Source organism: Heterocephalus glaber, unplaced genomic scaffold, assembly GCF_053883595.1.
Source record: "Heterocephalus glaber isolate CG9 unplaced genomic scaffold, H.glaber_assembly_v1.0 deba00001764, whole genome shotgun sequence".
Lineage (NCBI taxonomy): Eukaryota > Metazoa > Chordata > Mammalia > Rodentia > Bathyergidae > Heterocephalus > Heterocephalus glaber.
The window spans coordinates 7,489,086-7,509,650 of NW_028258461.1; the positions used below are offsets into that span (position 1 = coordinate 7,489,086).

The 20,565-nt window shown below is 40.4% G+C and overlaps 1 pseudogene; it reads left to right on the forward strand.

The window, feature by feature from the left end:
* The first annotated feature begins 5,526 nt into the window (after positions 1-5,526).
* LOC101725357 (programmed cell death protein 10 pseudogene) lies at positions 5,527-6,656 on the forward strand (annotated as a pseudogene).
* The last annotated feature ends 13,909 nt before the right edge of the window (positions 6,657-20,565 follow it).

Below are 20,565 nucleotides of genomic sequence, written 5' to 3' on the forward strand. Positions count from 1 at the left end.
TTGAGTATCTAACCACTCTGGGTCAATCTCATTTGCATTATAACAGGAAGGATAATTCATTAGATCATTCTCAACAGCTTAGCCAAAGTGATACAATTAGCAACAACAACAGTATCATGCACAGTTTAGAAAATGACAATTTGTGGTAGTTATTAATCTATTACCATTAACCATGTGAATTAAATCAAAATCGAAGACCCACCCAAAATATGTTTTTACTGCATAAACTCTTCAATATAGCAACTTTACCCTTCAGATGGGGACTTAGAAGGAGTTGGGGAGGGAGGGATATTGGTAGAAGGTTAGGGTAAGATTAGAAGGGAGGCCAGAGGATACGGGAAGATCATGCAAACTCCAGGAAACTATTGAAGATAAGAAGAAAAGACAGAATGAAAGAAAAAAGAGAAGAACAGAATAACCTAGTAGCAACAGGAAATCTAGAACCTGTAACAGAAAGGGAGATGAAGAACAATGTGGAAGACTAAGAGAGCATGAATGAGAAGAGAGAAAGAAAAGTAATAAGGAAAAAGAAGCTGCCTGCTGCCCAAGCACAAGGACCCGAGTTCGATTCCTGGTACCAAAAAAAAAAAAAGGAAAAAGAAGAAAGAGATAAAAAGTTTAAAAGAGTAGAGAAAAAAAAATGAAAAATAAAAATTAAAAATTAAAGAAAAAATAATTTTGAAAATGAAAAAATAAAAATGAAGGGCCTCCTTCAGGGCATGTCTCTGTTGTCACAATAGACAACATGGGCCACAGTGTGCAGATTGTCAATGAGTTTCAGCAAGCCAGCGGCAGACCTGTGAGAGTCAGGCCAATTTCTGGCTGCAAGTCCCATGTTGAGCTCCCTGTCCTCCTGCAGGGTTGAACTCTGCAAGGCTTTACTGCAGGTTCCAGCTGCCCTTCCCCTAAAGATAGTCCAGGTTCCAATGGGAGGTGATGATCCCTCCAATTTACCAACTACCATGGTCTGGTGTGCCTTTATTGCAGAGATTCTCTTCACTTTTCCAGTGGGCTTCAGTTTTCATCAGGATGTCTGAGAGAGGCCCTCTTTCTGTTGTTCACTTCTTCTGTATCTTCTGGAGCTCAGGACAATGGCCTTTATGAGGCCCTGTGCCTCTGCGGTGTGGATCCAGGTAGAGACGCAGACCAGATTTGGCGGAGGGTGGGGGGAGGGTTGCTCCTGCAGATGCCCCAGCTGCTCCGCTCCTCACTGGACCGCTCCTGGCTGGGAGGCAAGGGTGGGTTTGGATTTTGATTTTAAACTCATCTCTGGAGAGGCAAAACATTTACAAAAGTACATATCCATTTATCTAGAAAGACACAATTTTTTTCTCAGAATTTCCAAGGGTATTATGATTTCAGAAGCTAAAGAGTTCTTGCTAGGGTCTTCTACTTCTATTCTCCTGGTCTCCTCTGAGATATCCCTGTTATGGCTTGTGTCTAGATGTCCCCGCAAAACCTCATGCTATCATAGGTGGAGCTTTTCAGATGTGGCTGGAGCTGGAGTATGTGATGCTGGCGTTATGTGTCTGATGCTTTACTTAAGGATGCGTGATTACTAAAGTTGTCCACTGATTGGTTTGGCATAGTTCTGGGTGTGGATAATGGGTAGGCACACCCTGCATGTGAGTGCTACCTGCCCTAAAAGAATGCAGCCTGGATAGAATATAACAGACAGAAAGAGGGCTGCTGAGGTCACTTGCTGGTTGCTGCTTTTGCTGACCTGCCTGCCACAAACTGTTTCTCCTCTGCCATGCCCCTCTGCCATGCCACCCTGACTTGGAGCAAGCCAATTATGGAATGAAACCTCTACCAACTGTGAGCTACAATAAACCTTTCCTCCTTTAACTTGTGGGTGCTGAGTCTTTTGTCTCAGCAATGAGAAAAGTAACCAGGACAAATTGAGAAATTATTAAAATTGTCCTAGAGACTTCTTTCTAAAACAATCAAGCAAATTAGGTAAGGTGCACCCTTTTCCTTGCCTTTAGGCCACTAGTCAATAGTGCTTATGGTGTCTTAATACTTATTCCTCTTCTACCAAACTGTAAACAACTTAAATACAGGTACTGTGTCCTCACCATGTCTGTATCACTAGCGTGAGCAACAGAACCTGCTGTATGGGAGAAACCCAGAAAAGTTGGATAGACTGATGGAAAGATGGGTGGATAGATGGGTGGGTAAGTGTATAGATGTACAGATAATGGATGAAAGGTGGTGGCCAGGCCTCTCCAAATTCAATAGACCCAGGCTTCTTTCATTGTTTGAAGCTTATGATATATTAAGAAAAACAATAATGTCAAAGTAGGTTTACAACACCTATTGTCTGTTTAAAATATTAACATATTTACAATATTAACATATGTACATATTAACATATTGTACATATTAACATATGTACAATTTTTTATTAAGTTTTTTGGTACATTTTTGGCCTACATTATGATCACATTCATCATTGGAAATTTCTACCTATACGTGATAGATCTTGGTTCTTGTTTCTTCCCCATTCCCCTTTCTTCACTTCCACCCCTTGGCATCCCCATTTACAAAAACTTTGTTTCCATTTTTCCTTCTGTTCTCATATTGTTTTCTTCCCTTTCTTTCCTGTCCCCTACCCCCTCCTTACTTCCCCTTCCCTTTTGGACCTTTTCTTTTTATTTTACATTATCTATTATACATTTTGGTCCTCATTTACACTTTCAGTTTCTCACACCAGAGAAACTATTTGGTATTCACACATGTGTGTCCTATTTATTTCACTTAAGAAAATGGTCTCAAGGTCCATCCATTTACCTATAAATGTCTCTAGTTTATCATTCTTTATGGCTGAGTAATACTCCATTTTATTAAAAAAAAAAAAACCCACATCTTCTTTATCCAGTCACCAGTTGATGGGCATTTGGGCTGTTTCCAAGATTTAGCTATTACAAACTGTGCCACTTTAAACATGGGTGTACATATATCGCTGTGGTATAATGATGCTTTAAAATCTTTTGGGAAGATACCCAGCAGGGGGATAGCTGGGTCAAATGAGACCTCTAATTCTAGTTCTTTGAGGAATCTCAACACTGATTTACAGAGTGGTTGCACCAGTCTACACTCCCACCAACAATGGAGAGGGGTTCCTTTCTCCCTACAACCCTGCCAGCATTTGTTGGTTGATTTCTTGATAGCAGCCATTCTTTCTGGAGTGAGATGGAATCTCAGCATTGTTTTCATCTGCATCTCTCCAATGACCAGTGAGGTTGAACATTTTTTCATATGTTTATTTGCTGATTCTTCTTCTTTGTCTGAGAAATGTCTGTTCATTTCAGAAGCCTGTTTTTGGATTGGGTCTTTAAATTTGGGGGGTCTTTTTTTTTAAGTTCTTTATATATTCTAGATAGTAGTCTCTTGTCTGAGGAACAGCTGGTGAACAATTTTTTCCCACATTGTAGGTTGTCTATTCACTCTGTTGGTGGTTTCTCTTTCTGTGCAGAAGCTTTTTAATAAGATGAGATCCCAGTTGTTGACTCTTTGTGCTAGTTCACGTGCAATTGAGGATTTGTTTATGAAGTCTTTTCCTATGCTAGTGTCTTCAAGTGTTCTACCTAACCTCTCTTCCAGCAGGTTTAGTGTTTCTGTTTTAATGTTTAGATCTTTAATCCATTTCAATTTTAGTTTAAGTGCATGGTGAAAGACATGGGTCTAACTTTAACCTTTGGCAAATTGAAATCCAGGCTTTTTAGCACCATTTATTAAAGAGGCTGTCTTTCCTCCAATTTTAACATGTACTTAAAACATCAACTTCATATAACCTTGTTGGGATGAAATGTATTATTACTTTAAAAAAAGACCTGGTACATAGTGAGTACTATATGTTGGCTGTTCTTGTTGTCTTCCATAGATTTATGCCTAAAGCTTACTTTTGAGGTCTGCTATGAAGATGTGGCTCAGGCCCGGGGGCCTCCTTCCTTTTCAATTTCCACTGCATATAATCAGCCCTGATTGAATGAATAGAAGGACAGGTATTTTCTTTGAGCTGTACTCACTTAAACCCTTTGCCTCATCTCTGAGTGCCCTTTATGTAGACGTATGTTGAAAGAAGTTGGTTTAACTGATGAAGCATATTATATTTGGTGAAAACCAAAAAAAAAAAAAAAAAGGTTTACAAGCAGTTGTGTAGCAGTAGAAAGAGCATCGGTTTTTCAGCCCTGATGTCTATGCCTTACTCTGTTCCTAAGATATTATGTGACCTTGAGCCAACTCCTTCTGCTTTTAAGGCCTCGGTCTTATCTGTAAAATGGAGGAGAGAACTACACCAGATGATTTCTAAGTTTCACTTGACTTATGGAAGCACTATTATATTAGTCAGCTTCCCCCTTGGTGAACAAAATACCTGATACCCACAATTTCAAAGAGGAGAGATTTGATTTGGCTCATGGTTTCAAGGGCTTTAACCCATGGTCAGCTGGCTCCAGGGCAGAAACATCATGGCAGAAGAGTGTAGTGGAGCACTGATGCTTAGATGGCAGTTGGGAAGAACAGTAAGGGGACAGTGCCAGAGAGGAAGGTATAAGAGACCAGATATAGACCCAAGGTCAAGCCTCCATGAACCACCCAGTTACTTTCGGAAGTGTGCTTTACTAATTACTTGGGCAGGTCTCAAGTCAGTCAAGTCGATAATCTGTCTTAACAGTCAAAACTCTAAACCTCTCAAATTCCTGGCAGGACAGGATGATCAAAATGAGCAAAACAGTGACATCCTCAGATTTCTGGGCAATATGAGCTATAACTATTTCACCCCTCACAAAGTCAGAGGAAACAAGCCATCAGGCAATCTTAAAGAAATCCAAAGAATGAGGTGTGGCAGAGAGATAGGATATTTTGCCTCTATTTTCAGGATTTCAGGCTACAGTATAACTGATTAATGAACAGATTCCTTTAGGAAAAGGCAAGGCTGCTTTCCATGTCACTTTGGCAAGTGTATGGCAGGGTAGAGCAGATCATTTTTGAGGATCTACAAGGAACCAAATAAGATGTTACGTTAATGTTATTATGATTATCTTTACTTTACAGACATAGTACAATCTTCTGCATTTTACAGATCAAAAAACAAGAGCTCAAATACAGTGACCCCAATAAACTGATGGATAGTTTTACAATTTCTTGTTCACATTCTTTCTCTGACTCCCTTATAATCAGGGAAGCCAGACTATGGCCAGTGTTTGTGGGGGAGTCCTTTCCTGGTATGCCTGGCTCTAGGACCTCTGTGGTATAGTATTAATTATATTAGTTTTACTAGTAGCTAAGAATTATGAAGGACATTGGACCGGCATGGTTTGATAGCAGAACCAAGCAAACAGCAAACAAGAACAAAAAGCAAAGAACACTTGCTTAGCCAATGTCACGTGTGGTCTGCTTCTCTGCAACACATAATCAGCTTCTCGGGTCCTTCCGGCGTTGCCGGAGTGAATTGATCCAGGAGTTGAAGAGGGCTCCAAAGGTGGGAAGTGAAGTCAGTGTTGATAAGTGTGTATTTTGTGCCCGTTCTTCTATCATACAAAAAAAGAAGAAATATTGCAGTGAATGAAGATTCCTCTGCATTTTAGCACTGCTTTTTCTACTGTAGTTGGCTTTTGAATGAGGATGACAATGGAAGAGATGAAGAATGAAGCTGAGACCACTTCCATGGTTTCTATGCCTCTCTATGCAGTCATGTATCCTGTGTTTAATGAGTTAGAATGAGTAAATCTGTCTGCAGCTCAGACACTGAGAGCCGCTTTCATTAAGGCTGAAAAAGAAAATCCAGATCTTACACAAGAAATCATTATGAAAATTCTAAAGAAAAAAGTGTAGAAGTTAACTTCACAGAGTCTCTTCTTCGTATGGCAGCTGATGATGTAGAAGAGTATATGATTGAATGACCAGAGCCAGAATTCCAGGACCTAAATGAAAAGGCAAGAGCACTTAAACAAATTCTCAATAAGATCCCAGATGAGATCAATGACAGAGTGAGGTTTCTGCAGATAATCAAGGATATAGCTAGTGCGATAAAAGAACTTCTTGAATAATGTGTTCAAGAAATACCAATACCAGAACCGCAGGGCACTTGAACACCAAAAGAAAGAATTTGTAAAGTACTCCAAAAGTTTCAGTGATACTCTGAAAACGTATTTTAAAGATGGCAAGGCAATAAATGTGTTCGTAAGTGCCAACCGACTAATTCATCAAACCAATTTGATACTTCAGCCCTTCAAAACTGTGGCCTGAAAGTTGTATATGTTAAGAGATGTACTTCTCAGTGGCAGTATTAAACTGCCTTTATCTGTAAATTTTAAAGTTTGACAGTATAAATTATCAGCCCCTCCTGAAGGGATCTAATCCAGGATGTTGAATGGGATTATTGCCATCTTACACCGTATTTTTGTAAAATGTGGCTTAATCATAATCTCACACTGAAGATTTTGCATCACTTTTGCTATTATCATTCTTTTAAGAATTATAAGCCAAAAGAATTTACGCCTTAATGTGTCATTATATAACATTTCTTAAAAGAATTGTAAATATTGGTGTTTGTTTCTGACATTTTAACTTGAAAGCGATATGCTGCAAGATAATGTATTTAACAATATTTGGTGGCAAATATTCAATAAATAGTTTACATCTGTTAAACATTTCTTTACTTGAAAAAAGATGCATATATATGTGTGTGTGTGTGTGTGTGTGTGTGTGTATGATCAGAAGACCAAGACAACTTGCTGTAATGTCTAATTAACTTCTAATGGGAGCTTATTAGCAATTTATCAAATAATAAAGCAACAAGAATTTCTAAAAAAAAACAAAACACATAACCAGCTTGAGGCACTTGTATTTTGACTAAACTGGCAAAGCAGCATTTTTCTTATCATTCTTACGAAAATTTTTGTTGGTGCCCAAAACACAGGGGAAAAGTCCCTGTCAACCATTTCAATGGCTTCAAGACACCCCAGCTGCAAGACACCCCCTTTTATCCACCTACACTCCTTCCCCATTCAAATACAGTGCTGCTTCCTTATCTCTTGCCTTGGCTCATTCCTCTCAATGGTTTTCCAGTCTCATCCTCCAGTGCAATGGGCTTATCCACTGCACTCCACCAAATGGGCTTATTTCTGCCTACTCAACTTTCATTGCACAATCTTCTGATGATACTTTTCCTTGAGAAACCATGTGATCCCTATTCTCATCCTGATTGGTTTGGGTAAAATTACCCCCATCTACCCCTCAAAAGTAGACATGTGACCTGGGCCTGGCCTACTGACAACTTCCTGACTCTTGACTACAGTGATGGTTTGTGTCTTAGTTACTTCCTTGTTGCTGGGGCAAAGCACCCAACACAAGTTAAAGGAGGAAAGACTTAATTTGACTCACAGTTTGTAGAGGTTTCAGTTCATTGTCAGCTGGCTCCAAGGCAACAAAGCATGGCAAAGGGGCATGGCAGAAGAGAAACAGTCCATGGCAGGGTAGACAGGAAGCAGCAGGCAGCAGCATTGGGCTTCCCTTTCCCTTTTATTCCATTCATGCTGCAAGCCTTCTGGTTGGTGGCACTGCCACCCAGAGTAGGCCTTTCCATTATCTACACCCAGAACAATGCTAACCAATCTGTGGACTAATGTAGTTATCACACACCTTTAATCCATATTCACACACCCTAGATCCAGCCATCTCTGTAAAGGGCTACCTATGAATACATAAGGCTTTGGGTGGACATCTAGATGCAAGTCATAACAGTTTTGGATTAGACATGTGACTCAATCCAGTTCATTGAGACTCTATTCTGGAATGTTGGCTGCAATTATTGGAAAAGAGATCTCTTTACAAAAGAGTTGGATATCTTAGGTTATCAAACCTAAGACCAGCCTGTCAGGGGAACCATCCTGACAGAGGATGCCCGTTTAAGTTGTCTTTCTGGCATTAGTCATCAAAAGACCTAACTAATACACTCAAAGAAGCTCTTCTCGGATTTTTCTCCTTTGCCTTTCAAGCTAGAGATCTACTGGCCTACTGGCTTCTTTTTCTAAGGTTACCTTTGGCATAAGCAGAGATCATCCTGAAGGACCTGATCAGCTCCAAAAGCTGACCTATTGTCTTCTAGGCGTTTTGCCTCTGTCTATGCCTCTCAGGATTTTCCAAACAAAAGAGCTGCTTTCCTTTTTTACCATACCCCTCCTAACTTGGCTTCTCAATCTCCAGCATTGCCAATTCTATTGCTGGTCCCAGGCTTCTAGAGTGAAGGTCTGTTGCTTGTCTTGCAAATTTCATTTTCACAGATGACAATCTCTGTGCTATTGAAGGCACTTTCCTTGATTAGATTATCTTGAACTAAGGATTATATGGTTTCTGGAAGGCTGGACCCCATCATTTACTATATTTGGCACTTTGAGATATTTTCTATATATAAAAACTGACAGCAATAAGGAAAAGGTATCCAGATAGCTTTGGATTGGAACTTTAGTGTGTAGAAAGCTTTAGGAAGGAGCTGTTGTTTCCCATGTTTAATTACAATGAGTAAGACCATTTTATCTTTCACTAAAGTGTCTGATGTGTCTGTTCTCTGTGCCAGGCTAGGTGCTAGAGGGAGGGGAGACACCGAGATGGACAAAGAAGACATAGTCCCAAAAGCACACAGGTTAAGTCCCTTGCTGAGTGACTTGGACAAAATGCTTAAATTCTTCTCTGACCTCAGCCAGCCTATGTATTAACTGTTTCCTTTCCTGTCTTCATCATAGCCCGCAAGCCCCAGCTCCACCATTGAGCTTCTGTGACCAAAAGACTACAGGAGTCATCTCTGTCTCTTCCTATTCCTTCACTCTTGTCTCCAAATAGGCACATAATTCTGTCTCCTAAATTCATGTTAAATCTGTCTACTTCTCTTCATCTTCATTCCATCTCCCTGTTCCGGACCACTGTTGGCTTTTACCTGGTTCTCTGTCATAATCAGCAAGTTGGCCCCCCGCTTCTATAATTATCTCCATCAGTCAAGTTCTCACAATGTTGCCAGTGAGATAGTTCAAAAATGCAAATCTGAACATGTCAACCTCTAGCTTAGAACACTTTGTTTTCTACTGTTTTCTGGCTAAAATCCTCACTCCTTACTCTGACCCATTCAACTATGTGTAATCTCTTCCATCTCTGTCTCTCGAACTTCATTTCAGGCGGTGCTCTCCCTAGTTATATATGTTCCAATTATGTTGCTCTATTTTTTCAAATATTTTTCCCCAATTTGGAGCCTTTCTTTTACCTGAGGAGCTTCTCACCCAACCCCTACCCCTCCACCACCAACTTTCTTCACCTTCAATTTATATATAATTTCATCTTAGAAGCTTCGTTTTAATGAATGCTCAGACTAGGATGATCTTCCCCTTCCTCCTCCTCCTCCTCCTCCTGCTCCTCTTCTTCAGGGTCCCATATATCTATTCCTTAGCATTTCTCAAAGTGTAATTAAACAAATACACATTTAGCTGATAGCTACTGGCCCCATCCCCCCACCTCAGATTTCACAAGGATGGTGACCATGGTTTTGTGCACTTCTGGGTCTGCAGGCCGGTCTAGGGCATAGTGTTGGCTTGGCACAGAGTAGGCACATTCTGACTTGTCTTAAGTTTTACTATTCCACTAAACTAGGTGACTGTCAAGTGCTCTCTTCACTGTAGCTCTGATCCTGGGGAAATGTGTCACTCAGACCATTCTGAGCCACTTTCTGTGCCTCAAAACTTCTGCCTATCTCTATCCTACTTCATCACCTCTAAACTCCTCCAACTACCTTTTAACTGGTTTCTTGGACACCTTTTGAGCTCTTTCTCCTCAGGTTCCCTCTCAGCTACTTTAGACTCTGATCTACAGAACTACTCGCTGTTCCTAGTAGAAAGCCCCTCTTCCTGTCACTGCCATGCCTACGTTTATGCTATTTCTTGCACTGAGAATGCCCTTTCCTTACTGAGTGTTCCGATTTTACCTGTTCTTTAAGACATACCTTAACTGATGCGTGTTTAGTCTTCTTGAATATTCTCCTTCTCTTAGCAGAAAGAGATGCTTCTCATTGTGTTCACTCTACTGGCACTTTAGCAGTACTTCCTCCATTTCTCAGTATTTCCTCCCTATATTACAATTGAGAGTGAAGGTGTCATCTCTGACTACCACATATCATAGCACTGGGAGCAAAAGGCCAACTTTATAGCTGAGGCTTTGCACAGTGCGGGTCATATCAAAGGAGCACAACACATGTTTGTGGATTGAGTCCTTTCTCTATCAAATCTCCAACCATTTCCTCCTTACCTGTCCACTCAGATATGTTCTGCTAGTTTTCTAGGAATGCCAAAGCAAAGTACCACAAACTTGGTGGTTATATGGCAGAAATTTAGTGTGTAACAGCTCCGGAGACTCGAAGTACAACATCAAGGCAATGGCAGGCCAGCTTGATTCCTTCTGGGGAAAGTGAGGGAAGACTCTGTCCCAGGCTTCTCTTTGGCTTGTAGTTGGCCATCTCCTCCTTAGATTTCCTCACATTGTCTGGTCAGGGTTCAATTTCCCCTTTTTATAAAAATGCCATATTAGATTAAAAGCAATCTCCCTATTGATCTTACCTTAACTAACGACATCTGCAAGAATCTTGTGTCCAAATATGGTCACATTATGTCATACTGTAGGTTAGACTTTCAACACAATAATTTTTTAGGAGGTGGGAAGGAAGGACACAAATATTCTCATGACACATTCCAAATGAAGAAAAGAAAAATTTTTCTTCAGGCCCTCAACCCTAATTAAATCCAATTCCACTGAAGTGCTTACTCTTAAAAGGTATTGGACTAAGGGCAGTAATGTGGAAGAAATAAAATGAATGTCTCTGTCCATGTGAAGGGATGACAGTGTAATTGAACATAGCATGGTTCCTGGCATATAGGATTCATCCTATAAGTGTTTAAAGAATACAATCCTGCTATGAGAGTCAAAGGCCTTGAGTTTTAGACTGCTGGTTTTGTCACTTATTTGCTATACAGCATTGTGAGGTCACTTCTCATCTCTCAGACTCAATTTTCTCCCTTCAGGGGATCAGGGCCCTTCCAACTCAAACATCACCTGGTGAACTTAGACAATGAGAGTAATGCTATCAGGACCCACATTACTGAGGGCTGCTCCTGCCCTACCTTTCCAGTGCTCCAGATACTTTGTTTCTGAATGTGTGGCCATATGCTCTGGCCTCATGTTCCTTGATCTTGACTGCTGTAGTCCAGGAGAGCTTGGGCCCATCACAAAAAGCTGTCAGTAAAGCTCTCCAGGGAATGCAAAGTCTGGTTTTTCTTGAAGACAAGTACTATGACTTCTTTTATTTTGATTCATCTATTATAGAAACTTTTAAGCAAAGCTAAAGACGAAAGTGCACTGAACTACCCTGCATTTGTTACCAGCCGCAACAATCATCAACTCAAGGGCATTCTTGTTTTATCTGTATTATATCCCTTACCCATTCCTTCCAGTTACCATATCATTCATCTCTAAATGCTTTGATCTATATTTCTGAATGGTAAGGTATTTTTAACACAGTAGTTGTATCACATCTAAATTAATAATTATAATTAATTAAGGAATTAATAATTTTAATAATTAAATATCCAGTTTTATCAAATGTTCTGTTTTAATTACTTTTCTCTCATTGCTGAGATATACCTGACACCTAAAGGTAAGGGGGGGGCGGTTATTAGCTCACAGTTTGTAGAGGTTTCAGTCCATAATCACCTGGCTCCAAGGCAGGGTGGCGTGGCAGACAGGCCTTGCAGAGGAGAAACTGTTCATGGTGCCCAGAAGATAGCAAAAGGCACAAGAAACCTTAAAAACATCTTTCTGACCCTTTTGTCTTATCCAAGCTTCTTAGAGTGGGTAGCACTCACACCCTTAATTCTAGTGCCCTTGAGCCTAGCATTGCACCATGAATCAATACCAGTGTCACACACTCTAGATCCAGCTCCCTCTGAAAAAGCCCCACCTATGACTGCATGATGCTTTGGGGGACATCTAGACACAGCCATAACAGTCTCCCTCTTGTCTAATCTATGTGTTCTTCCAGTAGGTGTGTTTGATTTGGGGTCCCAATAGGGTTCATATATTATATATAGTTAGTAAATCTCTCAAATCTTTCAATTAATAAGTTCTCCCTTTCTCTCTTGTTTCCTTGAAATTTATTCTTTGGAGACACAGGAGACCATAAATTATTCATCTCAGAATCTCTGGTGCTTAGTGCAGCAGGTAGAAGAGTCCTAACTTCCTAAGGACCACAGCGTCATCATCCAGGGACAGTGCTAATGGACCGCATTTCTCAGCTATCTCTGTTTATAGTACATCTTTGAAAGAGTCTTTCTTCACTGATCCCTCAGTCTCCTGGTCTGCGAAGTGGAGCTGCTCGTACTTGCCTTCTGCTGTAGTTCCTGGGGAGGCTGTGACAAAGGCTAGGATTTTTAAAATAAAGCCTAAAAATGCTTTGAGCAATTGCTGCTATAAATATCCAAGGAGGAATTCTATTATTAAATGTCCTTTGTTCTTAGAAGCTTCAGGCAGATCAGTAAGGTTGAGAAGTGGAACCCCCCTTTTATTTTGTCCTTGCCATTCTGCTTCCATGAGGGTGGTGACTGGAACCAGCAGGGGCAGGTACATGCTCTCGGCTGGGGAACCCTGTGCCCGAGTCCTGGGTTCCCTTTGGACAAGTCAGCCCAACTCTGGCCAGAGCAGGCCTGCAATATCCTATTCCAGCCTGGCAAAAATAGAATAGCCAGGAGAATGCAAGGACTGAGACAACTGTTCCTGTTTTGAAAAACACTGGAAGGATGTGGCCACAGGTGGGGGTAAATGTCTGCCTCTAAGTGTGAAGTCCAGCCAGGAAGCCGCTGGGCCCCGTGGCGGGGAGCTGAGATTTGAGCTGTCCAGAGTCCAGCACTACAGGCCCCAGCACCACAGCACGTGGTGGTCAGTATGTTGGTAACAATGGAGAATGTTTTGCCTGGAAATTTTGCACAGATTTCGGAGTCAATTAATTTTCATTCCAAATAGAGATCAGAAGAGGGCTGATGAGTAGCCACGAGTTGGTACAGAGAAGCTAATAGCCATTTAGGTCAAATTTTAGCCTTCCCTGGTCTGGAGAAAATTCCATTCGGAAGCCAGGAGCCACACGGTATTGCGCTGGCCTGTGTAAGTGACCAGGAAACAAAAAGGGGCCTTCCCTTTTGACCATTTTTGACCTGACCTGCACTCCTTCAGGGCTTCTGCAGGAGGCCATATTTAGCACTTCCTCCCCCTTTAGTCCCCCAACACATACATTGCACTTTTCCTGCATGGTGGCACTTGTTGAGGCAAACACCTCTTGTCTATGACATACTGGTCATTCACACAGGGTGTGTGTCATGGGAATTATAAAGACAACAAAACATAGGAGTTTACAAAATGAGCAAATGTAGGATTTTTAAATGTAAATTTAAAAGTAATTAGGACCTAGAAGTCCTCATATGTGAAGTGGGAAGTTTCAAAGTTTCAGCCTTTTCTGAGCTTTCTGTATACCCGAAAGAGGAGCTTATTTTGGAAGTGGAATAAGCATGTTTTTCTTTGCCCTCATCAACTCAAAAGTGGTTGAACTGATTTAGCTCAAACTATAAAAAGACAAAAACCAAATGCACCCTGGGACAAGATTTCCCTGTAGAATAGAATGGAAGCAACTAGAGGGGTAAGGCTATGGAAAGATAGTGCCTTAAAATCACATTCCTCTCCAGCTTGTCTTTCAGCTCTCCCTTAGAATGTCTTGAGGCTGGGATTTTAGGCATAAAGTTGCGAGTCAAATAGGCAACTAATTCAACTAACTACTGGAAGTTTCTGGGAATCTGAAATTGTTTTCTAAACATTTTAATATTATTTTACATAAAACTCCCAGCACAGCCAAGATATCCATATCCATTTATCTAATAAATTTAAGCCTGAGTTGATCAATTAAAGAGAGAAGTGGTCTTGAGTTGTTAACTACACAAATTCTGAGAAAGACCTTGGTTCATATCCCAGCCCTTTCCCTTACTAGTAGCTACTTGAGCTTGATACTGAGCCTCAGGTGCTTCTCTTAGAAAACTGAGATAAACCTACCTCAGAAGGTTGTGATAAAGACTAACCAAGATGATGATCATGAAATATTTAGAATAGTGCCTGACACATAATGAACTCCTCAAAACCAGTGGTTATAGTAATAGGAGCATTTATAAAATTGAGGATGGCCCAAGGGATTATCTTCATGCTCTTCTCTACCAAATCAACCAGATCAGTGTTTTCCAAAAACATAAGATTTTGTGAGCAAAATTACAAAATACATTTTAAGTTCAACATCACTGGACGTTCCAGAGGTGCAAATTAAAAAAATGCTGAGATTCCATCTAACTCCAGATAGAATGGCTGCTATCAAGAAATCAACCAACAACAAATGCTGGCAGGGCTGTGGGAAAAAAGGAACACTTCTCCACTGTTGGTGGGAGTGTAGACTGGTGCAGCCACTGTGGAAATTTCTCAAAAAACTAGGATTAGAGGTCCCATTTGATCCAGCTATTCCCCTGCTGGATATCTTCCCAAAAGAATTAAAAGCATCATACCACAGCGATATATCCATACCCATGTCTGTAGTGACACAGTTTGTAGTAACTAAATCTTGGAAACAACTGAAATGCTCATCAACCAATTAATGGATAAAAAAGATGTGCTTTTTTTCATATAATGGAGTACTACTCAGCTGTAAGGAAGGGTAAATTTGAGACACTGCTATGTAAATGGATGCATTTTTGAGACCATACTCTTAAGTGCAGTAAATTGGACACACATGTGTAAGTATCACATTGTCTCTCTGGTGTGAAAAACTGAAAGTATAAATAGGAACCAAAATGTATAACAGATATTGTGAAATAGGAAAAAATTCTTCAAAAGGAAAGGGGAACTAGGGAAGGGTGAGATGGAAAGAAAGGAAAAGAAAAAAATTAGAGAAGGATAAAATGAAAACAAAGTTTTGTAAGTAAGGAGGGGAAGAGAGATTGAAGGGAGGGGAAGGGAATGGGAAAAAAAGAGGAATCAAGATATATCATGTACAGGTACAAATTCCCTATGGTGAATGTGATCGTTATGTATATCTAAATTGTACTAATAAATCTAATTTTAAAAAATTTTTCTTAATTTTAAGAAATGCATTTCATGTGGAGAATGAGTACACTTGAACATAGAAGAAACAAAAGTTTCACAGAATTCACTTTACTGTGTACAAAGCACCCTTCTGTATTCTACCCCATTCCATTCCATTCTATCCATTTTCTTTTCATTTTTAAAATGCTGATGACAGCCACTTTATCAATTTCATTACTATCTAATGAATCCTAGCCCACAGTTTGTAAAACACTTACCTAGATGAATTTGGAGAAGGCAATTAGCACTCCCAGGAGCCCAGAGTGGTGTTTTCTTCTGAATTAACACCTCTGGTCAAGGTCTGAAGCCAAAAACAAAATCCTCCTTGAATTTTCTTCTCCATTAAAACCATCCCTCAGAATAATGAATGACAGCTGCAAAGTGGCTGGACACAAATCTTCCCTATACTTTTACTCCTGGCATGGCTCCTGGATGATGACATTGTCCTCTAGACCCTTCTAGCAAGTCTGGCCAAGATCTGGGTTTGGCCTGCAGAATGTGGTGTGTGTGTGTGTGTGTGTGTGTGTGTGTGTGTGTGTGTGTGTGTGTGTGTGTAGGGACTGGGAAAGAGAGGGGGAGGCCTTCTAATTTCTCAATTCTTTCTTCTCATGCCATCGACCTATCAAGTTTCTGCCAGAATGGAGGGGAATGCCCATTATCCTGGGCAATAACACTTTCCTTTCCAAAGGATCCTCCTCCTCTGGAGATGCCAGAGAGGATGAGAGAGGGCCAAAGCACCATCAGTCACAAGTTCTTTGCTCCACCTCCCTGGATCGGTCTCTTCGCCTTGACAGAGCCTTGGTCCAGTAAGATGATCTGACCACAGCTGGTCTCCTACACTTAGAACAAGCTGGAAGCAAGAGAACTTGGAGAAGGAATTTTGTTTCACTAAAAATAGCTGCAATATAGACCCTGTGACTTACCACTCCTCGCAACAGTCTGATATGAACTGAACAGGGTCCACGGCCCCTGAGATCACTCTGGACTGTTTGCTTTTCCTGCCTGGAGCCCTTGAAACCTGAAGGGGCTTAGGGAATTGGGCTGCTTGGGTTCAGATGCAGACTCTTGCAAACCTCAGAATCAGACAGTGATGATATGACCAAGGAGCTTCGTACCCGCTGGGAGCACTAATAACAACGGGGCCCTTTAAGCTTTTGGCCCATGGTGGGATCTTACTTGTTCCACACCTCCTGGCCCACTGCATCTCCACTTCTAAGGTAGGTGAAACCAAACTCATTGGGGAAATTGCTATGGGAATTGGGATCCTTTTGGCCCAAGGAAACATAGCCTGGGGTGGGGAGACATGCCAGGGCAGTGCAGAGTCCACAAATAAAAATATAACTCCATGCTCCTAGCACACTGATCAAGCTACAATAATATATGGGGATGATAACTTTTCCTTGTGCCTTCCTACCCTAAAGCCAAGGGACTAGTCGGCAAAAAACATCTCCTCAAATGTTAAATTTAACCATCTCTTAACTTCTCTTCTTAGATCTGTGCTTTATTCTAGCTAGGTGCTTTCCCTTTCCTGTCCCATTACTGTGTGAATTTGAATTTGGTTCAGGGCATTAGTTGCTTGTATTTGCCTTTTCTGCTGCATAGAGGTGGAGAGTAGAAAGGGACTCCTATAGTTCAGGCAGTACCCGAGAAAGAGGCACTCTAGCCCAGGTGCACAAAAGACTTGCTTAAATCACATTGCCTTCCTGAAAAACTACTGTCAGGACTCATTTCTGATTTCTACCCTATTTGCATCATGAACCTTGGAGAAGGCATTGGAAGTGAAGGGAAGCTGGAGAGTTCTGGGGTGAGGTGAGAAGACTTCCTTCTGAAAGGAATGAAGCAGGCTTGGCTATTGGAAGGTTAAACACGAGCAAGTTCTTGCTCCAAATTGGCTTTTGAGCATTGTGCTAAGCAAACTTCTATGCCAACATTTGGCTTGCCAAACCAAGGTGTTCTTATGGAAATGAAGACAGGCTTTAGTGAAAGATATGCTTTCTTTAAATGAAAATGACAATCTTAAAATATCATATGGCTTGAGGAAACAACCTTCTGACTCAGAATCATCTATGTCCGTGCAATTTTTTATAAAAATAAATTAGACTGGTACTTGAACATTGCATCCCTTCCCTGCATCTTTTCCTTTCACGTATCTTCAAACTGTATAACTGTTCAAATAACACAAGCTGAAAATCTTAAAGTGACAAAAAACATCGTGAAAATCATAGAGTCTAATCCTTATTAGAATATGAGTTGCGAAGAGTGACTATCTAGTCTCTAGCTAGATTGTTGCCTCAACTTGCACTGTATTCGCAAAATGTGTACATGGCGGATTTTAAATTTTGAAGCCATAACATTACATTCTGTCAGCATCACATCCTACAAGCGCTTTTTCCTTTCCAATATCACTTGGAGGTTTATTCATTTTGTTGCAAAGCTGGATGAAACTTGAACATTTTGAGTTATTTCCCATGTTGTATTTAATGCAACTGTATGACTTCACTAATGCCACACACTCAAACGTGTTGCCACATTTAGTGAAGATTGTCAGGGGTTTTGCATTTAAACTGAGTGTGCATTTCATCAGAACATTCTAGAGAAAGTGATTTCTTTTTCTATTGCTGAACAAGGAGATTTACCAGAGTTGGCCTCTAAATAGCACACTTACCTAGTACTTTGAACAAATGATTCCAATAATAAAATCTCAAACAACTTTTCAGGAATGCATTTATCAGTAAAGCAGTGGTTGTAAAACTCTATTTCATGAACCAATACCAGGCTGACTCCCCATGAATCACCTGAAAAGATTGTTGAAAAATATAATTTCTGGGCTGGGTACAGTGGCGCATGCCCATAATCTCAGCATTCTGGGAGGCTGAGGCAGGAGGATTGCAATTTCGAGCCCAGCCTGGGCAACTTAGCAACTTAGTGAGATCCTGTCTCAAAATAAAATAAGGAGCTGGTGATGGAGCTCAGTGGAAAAGACTTTGGTTCAGTCCTCAGTGCTGCCAAATACACATACACACACACACACACACACACACACAGGTGGGAGGTGTTCTTGTGATACGTCCCTGGAAATTCTCATTCAGAATACCAGAAATGGAGCCTCAGAGCCTGGACTTTGAACAAACAACCCTAGTAATTCTGGTATATGGCTCGGTTTAGAAAGCACAAGGAAAGTTAAGATCCTCCTATTTTCATGTTGTCTCAAATATCTTAGTGAGTTTCTTTTGCCTTCAGAAGAAAGTTCACTCCTAACTTGACATTCTCTAGACATTCCAAGATCACCTCGTCCTAACCCACCCTTCCCGTGTTATTCCTCTACACCAATTCCCACACCCCCAGCTTAATTGAATTGGCCTCCGTTTTCCATTTTGCTTTCATGCTTGGACACTTTACTCAGGCTGAGGCCTTTGAATTTTGCATTCTTCCTTGCTTCTCTGCACACCCAAATCTATCTGATTTCTTATGGTCTATATTATAGTATGCGTAAGAATGGTGTGGAGGGCTCCTAGATTTCACTTCTGGAGATTCTGATTCAGTAGCTCTGGAGTTCTTTATCATCTCAGGGATTTGATACTGACCACATGTTGAGAAACACTGCATCTCTTTATAAGGGAAATTCTGGGAACACTCGCCCTTCCCTACTCCAACACCCGTAGCATTTCGTTTGTGGTTCTGTCATTTAACACTTCACTCTCTACCTTGGGTTTGAATTACTTGTATATGTTATCATTTTCTGCACTCAACAAACATACATTGATTGCTTGATATAAAAATTGTATCTTTCCTTTAAGAACCCGAGCTTTGTGGAGGAATAAATTGTTGCCTCTGTCTCTGTAAACTCCTTAGTCACCTGTGTGGAGTGTATCATGAGTGGGAAAGTTTAAATCTCCCTGCCATAAATGGGATGAAGGATAGACCCTGTTCCAAGATGTTTTAATTTCCCTAAGAGATGTGGTGGGCTTGAGGCAGTTCCATTCTCCATCACCATGCGCCAAATCTGAGATGTGTGTACAAGAATGGGATCTTAGAGGCCTTCTGAGGTTGGGCAATCTCAGAGCACAGTGATGCCTGGATTCCAGGGAGTCTCTTGGCTTCGGTAGGAGGGGAAGCACCTGCCTTTTCTAAATACAGTAGTTCTGCCATGCGGGAGGGATGAGCCCAGTGCCAAGCAGAGCAGAGGAGAGGAAGAGCTATTGAGTGATGGGATATGGATGTGCTTCACTTGGAACAGGCTAATATCTTTGCCACACCTGGAGCAGCAACTGCATCACCTCTGGAATGGTCCATTGTCCAAATGTAGTGGCTCTTTAATCATTTTTAATTTGTGTATCTAATAGAAAATGTAGTTATATGATATATAATAATTAATGTTGCTAGCTTAGTGCATATTTTGTTTCTGTCGTCATTATATCAAACATATAATAGGCATATGTGCACATATGCACTGTATATCTTTTTATTATAGGTTATTTTACAGAAATCTATATCAAGTCAGTTATGGTTTTCTATATCTTACTCTTGCCTTTTGCTAACTGTATGACTCCAGGTTCTCTGGATTTTGGGTTCCTCATTTTAAAAATGAGGATAATAATACTACCCATATCATGTCGTTGTAAGGATTGAATTAGTTAACACACATAAAGGACTTAAAACTGCATATATGAATGTTTGCTAGTATCATTGTTACTGTTATTCCCATTCAACAGAACAAAAAGATTAAGAGTAATTATTCAATTACACTCTTTATATTGGTTACATAACATCTTGTGGTATTGATGAAGACAATTTTATCCAACAATCCCACTTCTGGTGGACATTCATTTTGCTTCCTCTTTTTCCACTAAAAGGCAACATAGCAATAAACACCTTTGAATATAAATCCTTATGTACCGTTATTTTTATTCCTCTGGAACAGATTCCCAAGAACAGAATAGCTGGGTTGAAAGGTGTATGAGTCTTGTTTTCAATTTCATTAGATGTTGCCATATTGCTTTCTAAAAATTATGTAATAAATTTGCAAATCCACCAGCAATATGTGACAGTACAATTTTTTGCCTGCAATCCCACTATATTGATCTTACTGCTATTTTTAAATTTTGCCAATCCTCTTGGCAAAGTGGGTTGTCTCATTGTTACTTCAAGGTAAGTTTCTCTGATTTCTTAGCAATCTTTGACAAAAAATATGGGCCATTTAAATTTGTTTCTCTGTGGTGTGGTCTTTCATGTCTTTTGCCTATGTTTGAATGGGTTGTTTTTCCTTGTTAATGTGTAAGAATTTCTTGTATATTATCCTTGAGTGCAGCTATGTTTTCAATTTCTTGTTTATTTTAATTATTATGTCTCATGCCAAAATTT